The 18,369-nt window shown below is 44.8% G+C and overlaps 1 protein-coding gene across 2 annotated transcripts in view; it reads left to right on the top strand.

Annotated features, from left to right (window-relative positions):
• ARVCF (ARVCF, delta catenin family member) overlaps nt 1-18,369 on the top strand; it is a 78,347-nt gene that overhangs the window by 46,129 nt on the left and 13,849 nt on the right. The gene's annotated exons all lie outside the window — the stretch shown is intronic.

Here is an 18,369-nt window from a genome sequence, read left to right as displayed (position 1 = left end):
GTCTCCGCTGCTGTGGGCTTTCCCGTGCCACCCCGTGCGAGGGCTGATTCCTCCTGTGTGTGTATTAAATCTATAGGACAGCACAGTTGCTTTGCCTTGCCCTTATTTCTGAGCAAAGAGTAGTGATGAGAGACTTGTATGTTGTGGGTGAGTTGGGATTAATCATAGCTGTGCCGTGGAAAACGGGATCTCAAGTGGCAGTGTGTGAGATAAGGTTTCCTGAAAAGACTCGGTGCTGATGTGTGTCAGCCCTCTGGAGACACGAGGAAGGTTGTGACATCTCATCTTCCTCCCATCTTCGAAGGCGCTGGATTGGCCACCTCTCTTCATYGCTCCTGGGGTAAGAGAGGAGAAAGTCCAGAAGAGCCAAGCTGCTTTGGAGGTGGAATCAGCCAGTTAATAGTGATTAAATCCAAAGCTCCCAGCTCCTGTTTATGTGCATATACCCCTAATGGCATAAAATTGGATGCTATCAGATAGTATTGAGTGTTGAAAATAAAGTTCAGTTATGCTCTCAGTTCATCTTGTTGGGGAATTAAAAGTTTTCAGGCATTCAGGTTCATTTCAGCCTGGTGGATGAGCTAACTCATTTTCTCCTTTAAATCAGTTATTAAAGTGGTTCTTAATTTATCTTTCCCATTTTGGTTATTCAATTTAACTTGCATTTTAATGGGAACATGAACATAAACTGCTTGGTGTTGAGCAAGGCTGTGCTGTTGTAACGGGGACCTGGCAGCAGAGCTGCCTGTGTTTGAGAGCTCAGCTTTTACCCTGGTCAGCAGCCTGTGCAGAGGGGGAATGGGCTTGGGGTGAACTTGTCAGCAGGCGAATTTCTTCTCTTGGTCTTATCGCAAACACTTAGTCACTTCCCATATAGCCTCATGCTGATGATAGATTTTCTATTCCAGGAGGTGAGTGTTTAAATTTGCTTATAAATCTTCGGGTTACTGCTGCAGGAAATTAGACTTCCTGGCACTGTCAGGGTAATGATTTTAACTTAGTAGATTACAAAAATGCTGGCGATTTATCTTCTGCTAAAGGCAACAGTGTGKGGGGGGGAGAGACTTCACTAAAGCTTTGCTCTGACTTCAGGTTTGTAATTAAGGGTAGCTGCTGTTCTCACCTTCGCTGCTATTTTAATTTGTTTTCTTCAAATCTTCACATGTGGACTCGAGCATTCACCTGTCCTTTCTGATTCCTTCCATCATTAATTTTGATCGGTGTTTTGAATAAGTGAGTAGCACTGATTGATTAATGGTTCCTTCCATACTCCTCCCGTGTCTGCCAGTAGAAACGGTCTGAGGGACTGTGAGGATCCCCTCTGTGAGAGCAGGTAACGTTTCCGTGCTAATAGCTGCTAAGTATTTCATGCACAATTTTGAGAATTCCTATCAGAATTATTAAGTATCTCCTCTTTCTGTTGCTCTGCTAAGTAGGGTATTCATTTTGGTCCCACGTGTTTTTCATAATTTACAAAGCAGTAAAAGATTGCTCATCTGTCTTCCAGTGCTTTGAGTCAAAGGAACTTTATTACCTTGGATAGAAAAATTCTCTTGCGCTGCTCACCCTTGCCAAGTTTTTCCAGCCTGGTGCATGCAAATTTGAATTATTTTTTTTCTGTATCTGCTACAACTTCAGAGTATGATCAGCAGAGGCCATCTCCACGCACACCCTTTCTCCAGATGACTTCTTATAGTACAGAGATCTATTTTTTCTGGATCCCTCTGCTTTTATTTTTGCCACCTTTTGCAGCTCTTATGTTGAGCCGCCCATTTGTTCAAAGCAAGGTAGAAACATGGTCGTGGATTGCTTCCTGGTGTGCTGAACTACAGGTAGAAACTCTGTGATCTTTATCAGCTGCTAAAATCAGTGATGTAAGGAATGAATTGCAAGTATAGAACTGATACTGAAAAATTATATAGGGAGGGATGCAGCTGGTATGTGGATTGGAGGTCCAGGAACAGGTTGCAGTGACACTATTATGTCTTGTGTCATGTACCTACCCCAACAGGTCCTCTTCCAATGAAAAGAGTGAGTCTGAAATAGCTTCTTGTTGCTCCTGATGTCTTTGTAACAACTAATATTTAGTGTATTACACAGTGATTATTTCGTCTTTAAGTAACAGGAGCCCAACTTTTTAAAAGTAGCGGCTCTACTGGCACTTTGTGGCCCCTTCCATCTTTTGATGCTGTGTGTGTGTGTGTGTGTTTCCTGAGTCATGTATGGATCAATGGCTACTCAGTTAGCATGGATCTTAAAGTGCAAAATGCTGTTGGCAACTGTCACCTTGATAAAACCTCCAAAACCAGAAGATCTTTCCCACAGAGATGTTCCTCTTGACACCTCTGGATGAAATGAGCAGAGCTCAGCAGTGGTGATTTGTCTGCAGAGAGGAGGAATTCCTTGTCTTCTGGCTCAGGCTTAGACCCAGTGTGCGTTCCAGGGTACCTAAGGGAAAACGTATGGTGAAATTAGGAATGTGTTGCAATTCTAGCTTCAAGTTTTATATAGACAACAAGGCAGGAGAAGTGAGTGGAAGGCTCTGCCTGGCTTTGCAGAGGCAGCTGATTCTGCAGCCTGCTGAACAAATGCCGTTCTGCTGACACGATGCTCCTCGCTGCTGACCGGTCCCGGGCTTTACTGCCCCTCAACGGTTCTCTCGGGTAGGTTTCTCTGCCATAACCTTATGGAGCTGCTGGATGTTGCTCAGGCAGCCAGACCAGCTACTAATTCACAGCCTTGTCTCGTGGTAAGCTCCCCTTGCTGCACAGATGTTGCATAAAATAAATGGTTAGCGTGGCCCTTGTGGGCTGTTCCTTCCTCCAGCTTTTCACTTAGGTAGTAAGGGTTGGACGACTTGTCCTTTCAAACACTGCAGTTGGAACAACCTTTGTTTCCCTTCCACAGAACTCAGTGATATAACATTTAAAAAGCAAAACAACCCCAGCTCAGGTATTTAACTTGTTGAAAGTAGCTGTTTTCCCCCAGATAACTTGTTTCACGCAAACGTAGCTAGGTGGGTGGATTTGTTTTTCCCCTTGTTGTCATCCACTAAGAATACAGTGGGAGAATAGTGGAATCTGATAGTCTGGCACCAAAGAAATGGCTTTGAGAGCATATAGCAGCTCTTATATGTAAGAACAAGGAACAGCCCCGACACCTTCCCTCCAGCTGATGCTTCGTGTTTGCAACACCAGCTGAGAAGCCTGTGCTGTGAAGGGGCAACTGCAGGTGGCTGCACCCAGAAAAAGTGGTTGCAATAAATACCTGTGCCATGTAAGAGGTGAATTGGTGCTTTGTAGTGGGTGCTGGGCCCCTCAGGTTTTGGTAGAACTCTGCTTTGGGGAGAAAAGGAAGGCCAGATCAGCTTCGCTTTGCCCTCCAGCTCCCCATTTGAAGGAAGATTAAGCGAACATTAAGGAGTTGGCTTTGGGACCAGCTTAGAACCTTGACAGCCAGGATTTGATCTTCTGAAGTTGCCACTGCACAGGTATACTAGGTGGCAGGATGGATTATTTTTATATCTTGCCTTTAAACCTCATGCAGGGTGCAGGCACTTAATGAGCACCATAACCCTTTGAGAAGGATGCTGAAAGTGAGGTCTTCTGTGACTAATCCACAGAGGGTACTGAGAAGATTGAATGTGTGCAACAGAGCAAGATTCTAGCTGCAAATGCCCCTTCTGAAACTGAGCCATGTCCTACAGAGATTATCATGGCAAAGCTTTATAAAGCAGCAACTAAAGAAAATCTCTTCGGCTTTTATCTTAGTGCATGCTGCTGCAACAGAACTTTAGCAGATAAGTAAAGGGCACAGGTGTATTTTTATGTGGCCGAAACCTGGATGTAGCAAAATCAAGTGTATCCTCGTGTAGCAGTCAGCAAACTTTCATTGAGGGAATGGATTTTTTTTCTCTTTCCACAGTCATTGAGTGCTTAAGGTTCTCTTATGATCTGCTTATTTTGTTATGTTACTATCCAGTTATTGGCCAAATGGGGTTTTCTTCATGGACTATATACTTTTAGCCTTGCCATCCACTAGATTACATTAGTTTTCCACTGACATACAGGCATGTTGCCTTGAGCTGGCAGGTGCACATCTGCTTTATCTTCACCTTTACTGTCAGCACTGGTGGATGTGATCACTTGCATTCGTGTGAACACAATATAATATCTATTTGTGGTGAATAGTTTTGCAGGAATATTCAAACTTAGAAAAGAACTTGGAGTTCAGGCTTGCTTTTCTGAGGCATGTACAAGTCCCAAATTCTGTTATGATTTCTTTATACTTGTTCTTATGTCCTCAAACAGTCTTGCTTTGGAGGCTGCGAGGACAGAGTTTTTTCTGGGAGAAAAATGATGTGTCTGAAATCCCACCCAATTACCCATGTACAATTGTGATGTTGAGACTCTCACCACTCTGCTGTGTGGGTTTAAATAGTTCTTGCACCAAATCATGTGAGTAATTTGAGGCTGCTGCATGACAGGCTCATGCTCTGGTATTTTTGGTTTTCTCAGGAATGTGAGGAATAGTTTCAGCTTTGAAACCCAGTAATTGCTACCGTGTCTGTAGAATCCGTGCTCTCCTGCTCTGAAAATGCCTCAGCGTTGCGGCTCGGGGCGCTGCTTCCCAACCCTGTGCCTTGTGCATGAGGACATGCAGGCAAAAACGCTTCCTTCTGAGCAAGAAGGCAGCAAGAAACTGCTGCACCTGAGAGGTACTCGGCTGTCCTGGAAACAGCCGAGGAGCATCCGCAGCAATTCTGCCTACTCTCCTCCTCTTGCATTATTGATCGCTGAGAGATCCGCTGTGCATGTGGGAGAAAAGCTGGTGGTTAGAGACGAGTTATTTTCTCTCCTTCTTTAGGTCCTTTGACCTGTTACTTTCATGGGATTATAAAACAACTTCAGTAGTCGTTTTCCAGCTCTCTCTTGCCTGAGGCTGACACCTAAGAATATAGATCTACTATAATAACTAGCAGTATCTTCAAAAGACAAGAATCCCAGGTGGTAAATTCCCTTTCCAGCTTCATGTGCATTTGCAGCCAAATTATAAATGCACAGAAAATGAGATTTATAATGCATGTAGTTATAACATCTTAAACTAGAACAGCCTATACGTACTTGCATAATAAAATAGCCTATGCAAAAACAAACAGCAGGCACTCCACTGCAGCACGTAGTAATTTTGGCAGCTACTGAGGAGACAGAGTGATTTGAGGCTTTAGCAAAAGACAGAGCTAGAAGCGAGGGAGTCTTGGCTGTGTGCACAGCTACACACTGCACGTCAGCTCCCGACTTGCTGAGTGGCCTTGGGCGAGTTAATTGTGCTCAGCTGCTGCACAGAGCTGAGCTCCTTCCTAGCGTCTCGCTGCTGCCCCTGCCATCGCTAGAGCAGCTGCTGGTGATTTCAGCACGTCGCATGTGAGGAAAAGCAGAGGTTTCTGCCAAAGTGTTGGGTGCACCATAACCGTTGCTAGCACTGCAGTGGTGGAGAATTTTAATGAACATTTCAGTGTGGTTGCAGGTTCTGTTGAAGGTGGATGGATGGGAGTGGTTTATTCCACTGGGATATTGTGTGAATGGGCTGAGTGCTCACAACACAGGCTATTTTGAAATTGCATGATACTATAAAGTGTTTAGAACTATAGCTAGATGCACTATGCGTTTTTATGGAAAAAACTCTATTATTTAATGGGCTCTGTATGGTTAGATGTATACAGGAAGCTATAAATAACCTCAAACCTTCAAAAGCTTTGCAGCTTAGCCACAGCATTCACTTCATTTCTAGCAATGTGTGCTGCCAGGCAATTTAAAGACAGTTAACAGGATCTTAACCTTTGAACCACTGATTATATTTGCATTTCCTCTGCACTTGGCTACCATTTCTGATGATAAACTAGTGTTGGAAAGCAGTAGTTATGTTTCTTCTCACAGTCTTCCATGTACTATTTGCCCCGTGTTGAGAAAGGTTAAATATTCTCCCCTCACCTTTGGTTTGTGTATATGTTTTTGCATGTCTCATTTAACATTTCTATTCTACAAGTGATTATAATTGTTACTCTAAAAAAGCTTGTGATTACGGAGCATAGCCAGTTGTACAAATGATGCTCAGGAACTGTTTGTAAAATGAGAATGTGCCAGGCAAGTCTGAAGCAAGTGAATGCAGGAGCTGCTGGGGAAGGGGCTTTTCCCACCTAACCATAGCTGCCTCAATCCTAGGGCTTAGTCACAGCAGCAAAAAGACTCCATCTGTCTACCCAAAACTGCTGGATTATGTCAACTTTCTGCCATGTCACTGCTACACAGTTTCACTTAAGAAACAACAGCTATAAAGCTCTTAGGCTTCCCCCCCCCCGTTTTTTCAGTATAAGTATAGAAAATGAGATGAGACTTTGAAGAGGAATGAGGCTCAGAAAGTTCTCCTGATGGTCCAGCCAGCATTAGCACAGAGGGCAGGGAAGAAGAGCTCTGCTTCTGTCAGAATTTGGAGCTGAAATTTCACGTCAAAATCAATTACAAAAACTTTGTTGCTCAAAATCACGGTTGTCTCTGGTGTCCATCAAAAGCGCCGCAGTAAAGCTCTGCTGACGCAGCTGCTCGACGAGTTGAAAGAACAGCAGAAAGTTTCAGAACAGCTGAGGCGGAAAAATGGTATAATGTTGATTTAAATCCCTTGCTAGATTTCCAGAATAAGTGAAGGAAGTAGTTATAGCTCCGGGTGTGTGCTGTGAAGCCTTTGCCCTTAGGAATAGCAGGAATATGGGTAGCTTTCTCGGAGGCCTACGTGACTCAGATGCTTTTGAAACTCATCCCTAGACTGACAGCTCTCAAATCCTACCTAAATCTTCAGTCTGGGATAGTGTGACCGTCTTGGCTAATACTCTGCTGCGCTCAAAAATGCAGGCTAATGTCCCCTGACGAAGCACTGGAGCAGGGTGCCCAGAGAGGTTTGATTCCCTGTCTTTGAAGGGTTTCATGATGTGACTGGACAAAGCCCTAAGCAACTTGGTCCAAATTCAGTATTGAGCAGGGGCTGAACCAGGGGACCTTATATGGCCCTTTCAAACTAGTTGTCCTCCCAGACCTTGTTAACCAATTGATTATCTGCAAACAAAAATCTGGTCTTGCACAGAGCGCAGCTTTTACTTGGCTTTCCAAAACCAGCACCATCCATAGGGACTGGATAGGTGACTCGGATAGGAAAAAGGAGAACCCACGGACCATTGGAGCTTGGGCAAGGAGCACGTGTGTGAAACCCACCCTAGGTTGATGTCCTGTTGATTTTTCAAGGTATGACTTCTAAAGCAAATATAGTTTTACATGTAGTCAGTTCTTGCTCAGGTGCCAGCACAGTAAATGATGGAGTCTTCACAATGCTCTGTTAATCACTCTTGGAGAGTGTGCTTGAAGTGGCTAATGATGGGGGAGATGAAGGGGCAACAAAAATAGAATAGCTGTGTGATTTTTGTGAGCTAATTATAAATGGAGGGACTAGAGAGCAGGCAGGGAGGGAGGGCCTTCCTTATACTGCAGCCCAGAGAAGAGCACTGCATACAGCAAGGTCTAGCATTTTTCCACTCAAGTTTGAACAGTTTTTATTAATGTTAATGGAGAGCTTTAATCATGAAGTTAATCTGAAAATTAATATAAACTGGAATGCCAGATAACCTCTGCATCTTAATTGCTAAAGTTACTGATGCTCATTAGTCAGACTAAAGCTGCAGATGTGTTCTGTAGGGACAAATCAGAAAAATTAAAATGTCTGTTTTCTCAGCATTAATATCTAGTGCGTTTCCCTACATGGCTGCTGCACTTCTGTTATTTGACTCATTACTTTGTAAACTATTTTGAGATATCGTGAAAGCTGCTCTCTAAGCCATATTTATTTCTGAGAGCTCTTCACAGGCTTAAAAGCTCCCCCTGTCCTCCATCATGACAGGGGAATGATATGGCTTAATGTGCCATATACTTCTAGCTGTGGATGGAAGAAAAATGACCTTGGACTGAGGCAGGCATTTTACATTGACATAGTTTCTGTCAAGATTTTATTTTATTTTATTTTATTTTATTTTATTTTATTTTATTTTATTTTATTTTATTTTATTTTATTTTATTTTATTTTATTTTATTTTATTTTNATTTTATTTTATTTTATTTTATTTTATTTTATTTTATTTTATTTTATTTTATTTTATTTTATTTTATTTTATTTTATTTTATTTTATTTTATTTTAATTAACAAAAACAAAAACCCTTCCCTCTGCAAGGTTTGGAAAGCGGTGTCAGCCCAACTGTTATTTGTCTTGAACACAAAACGAGCTCAATTGCTGATACAGATGTTTTCAGGTCGTCATTGTGAGTGTTCATCCATATGTGGTAGAAATTAATGTTTTTTATGTCTGCATCTCAGGCCTGATCTTTTTATTTATTTTATTTTATTTTTGTGTGTATGTGTCTTAATGCTTTGGATGCTCATAATAGCATGAAAGGGTATTTGCATGTTCAGGAATGGAGCATGGTTCACACCTGTCCAGAAGGAGGAGGTGGAAGGAGCAGCCTCTCCCCCTCATGTCCAGTTTAGTTGTATTTTGCAGGCCTTGTTATCACCTTACTTTACTGAACACACTGCTGTCCTGCTTTGCAGGACTGCTTTAGAGCAGGTTCCTGCTCTCTAACTTCACCAATGGATGTGAGTCAAGTGCAAGCACCTGACCCACTGCGACAGTCTCCCTGAACTGCAAAATCCAGATAGGCAGGACAGAAATAACGTGGCGAGGAAGTGGGGACAGACTCAAGTGAGCTGTGCAGAGCTACGCTGCGTATCTGCTGCAGAACTGGCAACAACGATGAGGCTTCCTGATTCCTAAGCCAATATTTTTCTTGCTACCTCATGCTAACAAGCCCAGTAGCAAACCCACTCCATTTGGGAGCATCAGTCCTTCATGTCCGTGTAATATAAAGCCAAAAAGAATATTTGATCTAATGATTCTGTTTTGAGACCTCTAAAATCACCACCCTCCAAGCTGTAATTGTGACTGAGCATATAATTGCATCTTGTTCTGCTGTGAGCTTGAAAATGATGAGAAGAACATTTGCAGCTAGAAATGTGAAAGGACAGGGATAAGAAAAGATCAAGTGAATTAATCTGCTGTAGTCAATGTGTCCCAATGACCTTTGAGCACTTTGGGCACTGACATCTGCATTTCTTGCAAGTGCAGAGCTCCCACTGCCCTTTGGGGTTACTTCATGTGCTGAGTCGTAAAACCAGCTAGTGATCACAGCAGAGCAGAAGATTCACCTTACGGAAGTCTAGGAGCAGAGGTGGGTGTCAAGGATGGCCAAGGTGTTACTTGCATTGCAGTGTCCTTGGGTTTTAATGAGAAAATGTGAATGTAGGTGCGTAAGACCTAATGCCATTTAGTGAATTAAATGAGGGCTGCTTCCAGGAGAGTGCTTCCCTGCAGGTTTATTGATAGTATCTATTGGTGAAGGCGTGTACGACCTAAAGATTTGTGCAGCCCAGCAAGGGTTTGCTTAATAGTTAAATTCTAACAAGCAAGTCTTTTCCAAATCCTGCACATCAGCCAGCTGAGTCCACTGCTGAACAGACAGATTGAAGATGCATCCACTGGTGAACAGACAGATTTATCCTTCCAACTCTTACAGCAGAAAGTGAGGAGCTGTTGCCACCCTTCACTGCCTTAAGCAGAAGTACCAAGCAGCTGAATTACTTATGTGAATCCCCAAACCCCGTGTAATGACTTGCTGCTGTTTGAGACCATAGAGGAAAGTCATGAAGCAGAAGTACAGAAGCAAGGAGGTTCTTGTRAAGCACAAACCACCCAGGAGAAGCTGCCAGGTTGGTTTCCAAGCGCGGCTCCGCACGAGCCTGGAAGAGCCGCTGCCTTCCTGAGCTCCCCCTGCGGAGGGGCTGGAGTGGGCAGAGCCTGGCGGTGCTGGCCCGCGTGGGGCTACCTGTTTCCTCCATAATCTGGCCCCGTGGCCACCCATCAGGGCAGAGCAGTGGGGAACTTGAGGTGCACAGAGGTGAGCGAGGCTTTTCTGTGTTTTTTTTTTCCCCCACCTTTCTTGCATAATTTGGTRCTTAACATCTTAAGGTATATGAGTATTCCAGCCAAGCAAACAAGACCATATATTTTTTTTCTTTGCTGTCTTCCCTCCATCTTTCCATGTCTTTCTACCCTTTTTGTATGCGAGCCTGCTTGCTGGGATCTTCTGACAGTAAGTATATAAAGCTGTTCAACATCTAAACAGTTCTGAATAATGTCAGAATCTTTTTAATAAAATTGATTTACTTAAGTGGCATCTGGAGCCAAGGATTAATATATGATTCCTTTTGCAGTAAACATTTCTCTGCAGACAAGTTTCTCCTACTGGGCTGGGAGGAAGCTAAAAGCTCATTAGCTTCCTAGAGTCAAAGCAGCTGATTAGCATCTGGAGCCACAAAGTTGATTTTGACAGGGGCTGGAGGCCAAAAAGTGAGATTATAGAAACACTTGAGCCTTAGCTAAACACTCAAATGAACAGAGGAGAGAAAATGGTAGGACCAAGCAGCCTCAACTGAAAGGAAGAAAAGGAAGGAGTCTCCTTGATYTGCGGTGGTGACTCCAGTTCTGAGACATTTTTGTGTTTTGAAGCTCTTGAACATGCCGGGCAGATGCTATAAACAGCACATTGTATTTTATTAGTGGACATAACTGTGGTGTGATTTTTCTGGGTGGTGTTTTAGAGAATCACTCAGCGTCTCTCTGGAAGAACTGCAGCTTACTCGGTAAGCTCAGTTCTGACAGTTGGACTGGACAATTCCCTGGGAGGCCAGGGAAGATGCTGCGTCTTGCACTCAGTTCTGTTCAGCTGATGTGGCAGTGGTGATCACAAGAGCGGTAGCAGGTTTGTGCTGAGCTGTGTGTGAATTCCGAGGCCCATCTGTTGCTTTTTTTAAGAAAAAATATTTTTATCCTGTTTTTTCTTGTTTTCAAGTTTGAAGAAAAGTCCCCATAAACGCACATGTTCTGGCATGCATACACCCATGTACAATAGTCAAGTCGCATTTGTTTATGTAATGTGAAAAGGAACAATTTTCCTCAATTTCCCAGTCCTCATTGAGTCTGCCAAACATCCCTCTATTCCTTTTTCTCCTTTGGGGAAAGCTTGGTTAAATAGCAAAGGCTCCTATTATGTTCTGAGAACCAGTGAATTCAAGCCCTACCAAGGCACGGAGTGAGCAAATTTCAGTCCAGAGAATCTTCCAGTAAAAAAAAAATCCTTAAGAAGTGGGATCAGTTCCACACTGCCTGTTTCAAAGGAGGTTTTTCTTCAGCACTGACTGATTACTGTCACTTTGGAGTTGCAGGTAGGGAGCTGTCTCTGCACAGTGAGTTTTGATTATCATGGTGTCTTCACTTGTTCTTGGCTCGTGCTTAAGAGTGCGGAGCACAGTATGGTGATACCTCCCCGAGCTTCCCAGKTTTCTGCTCCTGTAACTGGCTCCAGCACCAGAAGCCAGATGGGCTGGGCCAGCTGCTGCTTTCTGGCGTGGATTTTGCAGTCTCTGCAATTGCTGTAACTGAACAGGAGGGGTGCCAAAACGGAGCTGTGTTGTACCACACACAAGGAGACACCCTGGAGGCATGCGGGCACTTACCAGGCTCTGCCATCTGAGTCCTTTTAGGGAGGAAAAAAAAAAAACCAAAATCATTCAAGTGTAATGCTGGACCGTGGCAGTGATATGGGAACAAGCGTGTCAGAAACAGTCCTGGTCAGCAGCAGCATCGAGATCTGAACGTGTGGGCGTTGGGCTTCGCTCAGGTAGTTGCCCTTRTGTTCCTGATACCTAGCAGCCTCCAGAAACAGGTTTTTCCTCCAAGGGAAGCGTGTGATGGGTGACCTGTTTGATATTGATCTCATGCATGKTTCAAGCTGCTCTGTTTAGGAAGACCCCGATGCCATTTGCATCATCCCTGTGGCCACTGTCCTCCTGCCATCAACTGTCAGAGGCGCATGTCCAACCCAAAGGCCTCAGGAAGCAGCTTTCCTGGAGGCARCAGGTAAGACTGAGATGTAGCCCATAAAGAGGAGACTTCAAGGGGAGCGTGGGGTGAAGAAAAGAGAGAATGTTACATAATGGGACACATTTMAAAACAGATTTGCTTTGGGAAGAACCTGTYTGTYCTGTTCTTAAAGCAAAATATTTCTCAATGATAACTGAAAACAAGTAAATAAAAATAGCTTTGCATCAGAGCAACGGGCAAGAAGCAGACGCTCATATTTTATGCACTGTGCTTAAAGAATACACAGTCAGATGTGAATCTTTTGGGACCATGGGGGAGGAGATAAACTTAACATGAACCATCTCTTTCAGTCATTCAGCCAAAGGGCTCAGTGACTTGGATCCAAAGCAGGTTAAGTTGTTGGTGTCAATGGTGTTTGACATCARTGGTGTTTCCCAAAACAACCAACCCACCACCCCAATGCAGGTGACCTGTGAATGCTACCGTGTGCCCTAAGTCACTTGCTGGCTCTGCCCTCTCTGCAGGGCAGCCCTGTGCTGCACCAGCCTCTATTCCTGGGTGCTTCCTGCCCTCTCCCCCAGCCCTGTGGCACCTCACACTCCCCTTCCACGCTCAGAGGCCGGGTAACACTCCAGTTATCAGCGATCACTACTGAGATCCTGATTAAGTGCTGGTCCTCCAGAGCCGTCGCTACYGATTAGTGAACAGGGGAGAGGAGGTTGTTAACTAAATATCTCCAGTTGCCAGGAGATTTAGCTGCGTGTACTTGAGAGGAGCCTTTGTTAGTGGGCAGCGTGTCAGATGCTGTTGGAAGAAGTGCAGCTTGCAGGTCATTTGGAAGGAGAGCGCTGTGCGAGCTTTAAAACGCCTGCTCGCAGAGAGCAGAAGTGCTGGAGCTCGCACAAGGTCAATGGGTTGTGTTTAATTGGGCCGTCTCTCTGTTAAATTACATATTCTTTGAATCTGAAGCAGAATATAACCAATCCAGACGTGTTCTTACAAAACACTCTCCGTAAGAGGAGCTATCCCAGTGACAGCTCGGGGAATGTAAAGGATAATGGCAAGAGCAAGAGGCACTTTGCTTTTCCAGGCGTCCTTGTTTCCCCCCACGTGGCCATGCTCTCTCCGGTTTCCTTCCCTCACTGCCCCCTTGCCTGGGCTGCAGCTATGCCGGCCCCTGGTGCCTCCTGCCTCACAGGGCTGCTGACTTCCCTGGAGCATCCCTTCCTTGGGGGACAAGAGGGCTGTGTTTGTCCCTCCCTAGTGAGCTGCCGCTTCTCCCACCAAGGGAATAGGTGGAAAACTGGGGAGAGCTGGGGTAATTTTAGAACTTCTGTGCAGTGTAGGAGACGAGTTGGAAGGGTCACAGACTGGCGTGTGTTTTCTAAATAGAACCCCCCCCCTCTCAGGCCTTCCCACGTGCCTGGTTGGAGTCTTGTGTGCCCTGTGCTATTCTGGCTCCTCTTTTCAGCRCTCCTCAAAGGCAGCTCTGTTCCAGCTCCCACTCAGTGTTGAAGGCAGCACTCCTGATTTGAATCTCTGCAGTAGGTGTAACRCCGGGCAGGGCGACTCGAGGCAGGAGCTGCAGAGACTGCTCRAAACCCGGCCCCTCTTTCCCCTTCTCCCGCTGCAGAGGTTGGCTGTCCCTCCGCTGTGACCCATGGAGCTCCCTGTGGAGCTGAGCTGCGTTTGCCGTCGATCGCTGCTGGCGTTTGGCACTTGGGGCCGGCTCTGTCTGCGCTCCTGCTTTGTGCACCCAGTGCTGAAGCACAGTGTGAGAGGGGATGGAGCCAAAGGGCCTTTTTTTTTTTGCTTTCTTTCTTTCTTTTTTTTTTTTTAAAGGACTTGGTTACTGTTTTTATAAAGTGAGCTGAAAAGCACCCCATGCTACGAGGTTTTTCTCCTGTGTGCCGCAACCAGCGGAGGCCGAGGCCGGCCTGGGGCAGAGGCTGAGCTGCCGGGCGCTGCCGCGTTCTGAGACTGTTCCTGCAGGGAAGAGCTGTGCACCCAGGTGCAGCAGCTTGGTTTGCAGTGGGGAACTAGACAATTTGCTCTGAAGTTTCCAGCCCTTTGGTGAAATGGGCAGGAGTCCAAGACCCACCAGGCCCTTGTTTGGTCACTTATTGCTGAGTTCTTGGCTTTCTTTCTCTCTGTTTCTTTCCTTCCTCTCGGCTCCCAGCTTCCCGGGTGCTGGGAGCCGCAGAGCTCGGTAGCCCATGACTTTGTGAGCAGGGGCCGTGCGGGCTCCTCTCGCTCCATCTGCTGGTGACTGTCACATCCCGCGCTTGATGTGGCCGCCTTGGCAAGCACCAGCGCTCTGTGAAGCCGGACCCTGGGCCCGGCTGCCAGACCRYGAATGTCRGGAGCYTTCGTCTAGGCTGGTCTGGCTCTCSTTGCATCCGTGACTCGAGCCGGGAATGTCCCATGTCCCTGGTGCCCCTGTTGGCTTCATCCTAAAGGAGCCTGGTTGATGTGTGCTCTGCTCTGGGGTGGGAAGCCAAGTGCACCAGGTGGGGGCAGGTGGGGAACTGGCTTTGGAAGTCATCTGAACGAGAACCCTGATGTGAACGTGCCCACAGGCAAGGCAAGAATAAGCAGCTCTCACAGTTTTGGTGATTTTATTTTTCTAGGGCTAATGGACTTTTTCTTTCCCCTCATTGCATTGCCAACATCCTGTCAGCGATGTATGAAATGAGTTTCTTTATAAAAGARCCTGCCAGAGCTTCAGTGAGGGTTTCTGTAAGGAGAGATGAGGAAGCTGCTCGTCCCTCGTGCAGCAGCAGAGCTCATAGACTTCAAGGGAAGAATGAACCCTCAGGTGGTAGGAGTGGTGCRGGGGAATAGATCTGGCAGCCTTGCTCCAAAGAGAGTTGTCAGAGTCTGGGATTAGGCAGGCRTATCAGGTAAAGGCACCTGGTGCAGTATTTTGTTATTGCCAGCGTGTAGCTAAGCACAGGCTGTATCAGCATTGCCAAGAGGAAAGGAGCAGGTTTGTGGAGGAGTCGAGGCGGGAGCTGCTCATCGCGCTCGGCACAGAGACCGAGGGCCACACGGGTTGTGCACAGTGAATCACCACCATTAATTCCTCGGCCCTTCTCCATGCGAGCTTGAAATTGCTGTCTGGGCTGTTGCTGTCCTGTGGGCAAACAGAGGATAATCCACTTGGCACCTTCAGAGTGTGAACTTCACACAGGCCTAATTCCCTGGCCAGGTTTGAGCAACTCTGATGCAAAGCMGCAATTAGCTGTCCTTGATTGCCCAAAGATGAGGCCTGGGCACGGTGGTGAGAATGGGGCTTGTGAAAGATCTCCCTCCATGGCCATGCTGGTGGTTGGGGGATGCTTCAGAGGCTGCAGAAAGCCTGACGCTCTCAATTGCATCAACACCAAAGGCATTTTCCGTATCTCTAAAAGGCCAAAGCAAATATAGTAGATTTGTTTGCCTTTTTCTTTTTTTCTTAGTTAAAAAGCAACAACTGATACCCAGGCTTTTACAGAAGGAAGTGGTATAGATTCTAACTCAGCACAGTTCTGTAACCTATGGAAAAGTCCAGACATTGCTAAATCCAGACTATAATTAAAACAGCTTTCCAAAGAAAAGAACAGTGGGGTTTTTTGTTTGGTTGATGTATTGCTAATTACTAATGACTCTCTTTTTTTTCCACTTCCATTTAAAAAATGGATATAAGCAATTAGCCACATCTTGCACAAAAGCAGCATTACCTGAAAAAAATAATTAGGATGATCTTGAAATTAAGGAAGTCAGTTTAGAAGCGAAGCAGGTGCTTARTGGAGGTGAGACCAGCTGTGCTTCCCAGGAATGTGCATAAAACGCTCATGGAAAATGTGAGGCCTCTGCACAATAATACTGGAAGGAAATTTATAATTCAGACAGATTACATCCTATAAATAGAAAAATGGATTCTGTAGGACAGAAGGCCAATGGAGAAAATATGAAACTTGTTTCTTTCCTTTTAAGGGGCTATAATGTTTATTTAAAGTGTCAGCTTGTTATCAGTCAGGAGTAAAAACCCTCAGGTGCGGCAGTAACATTCTTAGGTTTGGGTTCTCATCTCTGCTAATGAGCAGCCCTCCATGAGGGACATTCTCATTACTCGGTTTTAGCAATTTCTGCCCTCCATTTGCTGGTAGAGCTGGGCTTGGTTAGAAGTGCTGCCATGGTGGGACTCTGAGATTAAGGCAGACATGTCCAGGCCRTGAAGAACAAAATATAGACTGCGCAGAAGGACAAATTGTAGACTGCTCTTAAACAGCGGACGGTTGATGTGTGGGGCTGGTTCCAAGTAAAGGTATTATTGCTAAAGGTATTATTAAAAACAAGACCATCAGAGAAGATTAACTAAAGAATTTCTACCTGTTCAAACACATTGTCTGAGTTCAAATGCAGGTGTGATCTTGTGATACATGTCCTAGACCAATGTTCCCTGTTTAGGAACCTTCATCTTCTTGGCCAATCTTATTTACATTTCAGTAAAACTTAATTAAAACAGTAGTGTCAAAATTCTGATAAACCATCCCAAGAGATTTTTTTGACTTTTAGTGTTAAGGAAGAGGAATAGCAAGTGCTTATTACCAGGTAGTGGCGTTTTATCTTGAGCTATTCTTAGCTTGCCAATCCACTTTATGAATTGGCAAAGGAAAAATGTGATCTGAAGGTCATATTGCAGTCAAATAATCACAGATTTCTTTTTGTGACATGGAGAAAAACTATACCAGTGTTTATGCTTCACGTATTAAATAACTGCAATCTTTTTTCAACACTTGATATAGAGGGCAGTGATCCCAGCGCAAGGCGAAGACATTGGAGAAGAGGCAAGAAGGTGGAATAGATTGGCAGGATGCCTGTGGGACTTGCCATCTGTTGTGGCTTGCACAGATCTGCAGTGTCATGTAACAAGCAAGTGATGGCAATAAAACCGGCCACAGACATGGGGCAGGTTAATTATTTGGTTGTTTGAGAAGCATGCAAGYGTGCTGGGATGCGTGGGAGCTGTTCAACAGGGAAGGTTAATATCAGAGCTCATGCATCCTCATGCACACATCAGCTTGCAGGCAAAATCCCTTTTCTTGGTTCAATGGGACAAATAAGCACAGTGTATCCAGGGGTTAACGTGGCCCTGTGTTAATGGCCTGGTTTTATACAAGGTCTTGCATTTTGAGTTCTGAGATCTTGGCTCGTGTAGTCTCCTGACAATAACTATTACAAAAAGTACAGAAAATGTTAGTACGTGAAGTGTAAGGCTTTCAGTTAACAGCACCTTTTATACTCTCACGACAGAGACTTTTTCAAGAAAGTCCCCATTTGATGGGATTTCATTGTTCAGTTTGCTTGGGTCTAGGTCTGTGCTAAGTCTGAAAGTCAATCTGTGTTGTGTGCTGCAAAATGTGAGGAACGGGTGATGTGGAGGGTTTTGATGTGGGTGTGTGGGCTTTCTGTCTTGCCAGTAGAAAGCTTGCTTTGAATTATGTCATTCTTTCAGGATAGTACCCTATTTTATGGAAGATTTTTTTTGCATGCGTACAAACACAGAAAAATTATTCTGCACAAGATAACCCTCAAATTTCCTTGTGCCCCCAGCTCATTCACATCCTCACATTTTCTTTCATGACTTTTTTTTTCTAGTAATACTTTTCCAGATCATGTCTGCTGAGTTTTGCTTTTTGCAAACTCCCCAAAAGCCATTAACCCAGAAATGTTTTCCAGCTACAGTGATTGCTGATGAGTCCATGTTTACTACAGATTGTGCCTTTCTACACTCCTAAAACACTTTGGGAGAATTAACTTTTCACTGACATAATCTGAACAGCACCACGAACTTGGAGATTTTTATGTGACTGGCAAGTTGTTTATGGGGTGCTTGCCTTTCCTCACTAATTAATGCAATGTGTCATGCCACATTCAGCAGGGAAAAAAGATAAAATTGCTTCAAAATGTGCAACAACTTGCCACTAACTTGAAAAGTTATGATGACAGAATAGGGCCATGCTCTATAAAAGCCCATCACTTAGCTCCCTGTAATAATACTGTGTAGCCTAAAGATAATGTAGAGTAGTAGTACACTCATGGAAAAAAAAATCCATCATTCCCTTTCAAAATACAGTGATACAAAATCAGTGAAATGAACTGGCATGACAGAGCGGTGTGGATACCTAMTGCCTTCCTGTTGTATCATCTCTAGGACAGTGGACCCCTTGTCCCAAATGGGATCCTCCTGTACTATGGGTTGATGGATAAGTCGTAATCCCTTAGATGAGGAATTTGAGACGCAGAGGCCGCTGTCAGTAACTCGCTCCGCAGCACAAAAGGAGGTGCTG

Source organism: Nothoprocta perdicaria, unplaced genomic scaffold, assembly GCF_003342845.1.
Source record: "Nothoprocta perdicaria isolate Ctin4 unplaced genomic scaffold, notPer1 scaffold_2, whole genome shotgun sequence".
Classification (NCBI taxonomy): Eukaryota; Metazoa; Chordata; class Aves; order Tinamiformes; family Tinamidae; genus Nothoprocta; species Nothoprocta perdicaria.
Note: the sequence above shows the minus strand (reverse complement) of the source record. Positions and strands in the feature narration are given on the sequence as shown.